The 3,021-nt window shown below is 46.1% G+C and overlaps 1 pseudogene; it reads left to right on the top strand.

Annotated features, from left to right (window-relative positions):
• The first annotated feature begins 907 nt into the window (after positions 1-907).
• Positions 908-1,859, top strand: LOC118643787 (annotated as a pseudogene).
• Positions 1,860-3,021: the final 1,162 nt, after the last annotated feature.

Genomic DNA, 3,021 nt, shown 5'->3' with positions numbered 1-3,021 from the left:
CCAAATTAGCCTGACCAAATATAGCAGACCAATTTTTAAGTTGATAATTTTGTGTGGCCTACGAATGATGTTATAAATATCCAAATGGCCGTTGGCAGAAAAAAGGTTCCCTACCCCTGCTAGCTCCTGATCCTGGGGTGAGTAGTGGGGTGAGCTCAGAGCAGTGACTGTTTATCACTCAGGTGGAAATAATTTCAGTATTTTAATTACTAAGCCTGTGTCCATGCATGCCTGTGGATAATCACTTTAGTAGAATTATCTTGCTGGATCCCAACCCTGCCCTTTCATACCTTTTTTCTTTTATTGATTTTTTTTTTTTTTAATCCTCACTTGAGGACATTTTTTCATTTTTTGTTCAGATAGAGCGGGAGGGGGGGGGAGAGAGAGAGAGAGAAACATCGACGTGAAAGGTACACATCGAATGGCTGCCACCAGCACGACCCAACCAGGGCCAGGGACAAACTGCAACCGAGGTACATGCCCTTAGCGGAACCGAACCTGGGTCTCTCTGGACCGCAGGCCGACACTCTAACCGCTGAGCCAAACAGGCCAGGGCTCATTCCTCATTTTTCAAAGCTCCCAACAGGGCTGCCTCTGATGCTGAGATCGTGGGGAGGGGCCCAGGCGAAATCGGAGCCCCTCCACCACTCCTGGGCGAGGGGACACAGCTTCCCCCACCCCACCCCACCCGACATGGGCGCATGAGTGCAGCAGCTGATTCTTCCCGGTCTGCAGCCTGGGGCTTGCCCCTGGGCTCTGGCAGGCAGCAGACGCTGGCTGAGGGGCTGGCCTGTCCCCTCCCCCGCACTGGCCCTAGTCCCCATTCCCGAGTCGAGTCGTGGCTCTTGTCGCTCGCTCAGTGCTTCCTTGCAGGCCTCTTTCTCCTCTCAAGGATGGGGAGCGGTGACTCGCCCTGGGGCTGCTGCTGGCCCTGGCGCTGCCTCTCCCGGGTGCTGCGGGCCAAGCCCACCGTGTGCAAGGAGCGTGTGGTTTGGCTTGACTGGGAGCTGGGTGAGGGACCACCCGTGGACAACCAGAGCTTCCAGTATGACCACAAGGCCTTCCTGGGCAAGAAGGACTCCAAGACCAGTTAGTTCACTTCAGAGGAGAGCAAGGAGAGGCTAGTAAAGATTGTCAATTGAATTGATAGTGATGAGGACGGCTTTGTCACTACTGAGGAGTTGAAAACCTGGGTCAAACGGGAGCAGAAAAGATTCATCTGTGATAATGTTGCTAAAGACTGGAAGAATTATGAACGGGACAAAGACAATAAAATTTCCTGGGACAAATACAAACAAGTTACCTATGGTTACTATCTAGGAAATCCCACAGAGTTTCATGATTCTTCAGATCACACCATTAAAAAGATGCTGCCACGTGACAAGAGGAGATTCAAAGCTGCAGACCTCAATGGTGACCAGACAGCCACTGGGGAGGAGTTCAGGCCTTTCTGCACCCTGAGGAGTTTGAGCATATGAAAGAAATCGTGGTTTTGGAAACTGGAAGACATCGACAAGAATGGGATGGTTTGTGGCTCAGGATGAGTATATTGCGGATATGTTTTCCCATGAGGAGAGTGGCCCGTAGCCAGACTGGGTTTTGTCAGAACGAGAGCAGTTTAATGAATTCCGGGATCTGAACAAGGATGGGAAGTTGGGACAAAGATGAGATTCACCACTGGATCCTCCCACAACCTGTGACTATGAGCAGGCTGAGGCCAGACACCTGGTGTATGAATCAGACAAAAACAGGGATGAAAGCTAACTAAAGAGAAGATATTAGAGAACTGGAACATGTTTGTTGAAAGCCAAGCTACCAATTATGAAGAAGACCTCACAAAAAATTATGAAGAACTTTGATACATACTCACTGTAATATAGCAGACTGTCATAGGCTTTTATTGTCTTGGGTGGTTGCTACATTTGTCTATTAAATAGCACTTGTGTCCCTGAAACAGCAGTTTATAACCTCAGATTGGGGTTGATATTGATTTTCTCTCAATATTAACTGGAAAATAGTTATTGCTATTCTTTCAGTAAGGTATCTCTACAAGCACATTAAAAATCTTGGTAAATCACAATGCTGTGTGGGGATACATTGCTAAAACATGATTTTTTTTGTTTTTTTTCCATTAAATTTAAAGGGGAATAAAATTAGAAAAAGCCATATTGTTCAGAAGCTGAACAAGTTGGGGAACAGTATATGGAGTGACTGCTATGTATATTAACTACAAATTTTTGCATTTACCACATTGAATAGTTGATGAGGGAAAATTCTGATGAAGCTACAGTGGTGTCATCCATGTAGGCTTATTTCAGAACAAGTCTAATACTTCACATTCTTTCTTCTTGACTTCGTACTCTGATCTGTTACTGTAAATGGTATATAAAAGCTCTGTGTATTTTTCTGTGTGGACCTGGTAATGTGCACAACAAATCAGAAAAAAAAAATAGTATCCAACAGGAAAGATCACACCCCATGACATAATTGCAGCACAAGACAATGGAAAGAACACAACCATTCCAGTAGCTGCATGCTCTATGACTTTGGGCACAGCTGCCAATTTAGGACAAGCCAGTAGCAACATGGCTGAGATGTCAACTTCTGATACCATGGACATCAGAACAGCACAGTCCCTGAAATCACCCTGGATTTTAAGAATGACAAGTGGAGTCATTTACTGGTTAGGATTTCAATCTGTTATCCTGGCAAACCAGAACTCACCTGAGATCCATCAGTGCCTAGACAGGAAGGAGGAGCTAAGAAGCACCTGATAGAGAGACTGGAGGCCTCCAGGGAATTTCTGCCCTAAAAACAATGGCATACAGAAGTTCAGGGAGCCTGGAAATCTTAGTTTCTTTTCAGGAAAAGGAATTTGGAGGTCATGGATAAGGCTCCCAGGAGCATTCCAATCTAGGTAAATGTCAGTCATGGAGCCTCCAGGGGCCTGGGGATGGAAAAGTCCTGCCCTCCCTTAGTCCAAATGCAAATAATCTGTCTCTGGCCTTGTCCTCTTCACAT

The sequence above is a fragment of the Molossus molossus genome, unplaced genomic scaffold (assembly GCF_014108415.1).
Source record: "Molossus molossus isolate mMolMol1 unplaced genomic scaffold, mMolMol1.p scaffold_m16_p_4, whole genome shotgun sequence".
In the NCBI taxonomy this organism is placed as follows: domain Eukaryota; kingdom Metazoa; phylum Chordata; class Mammalia; order Chiroptera; family Molossidae; genus Molossus; species Molossus molossus.
The sequence above is the reverse complement of the archived record's forward strand: the minus strand, read 5'-3'. Positions and strand labels throughout refer to the sequence as shown.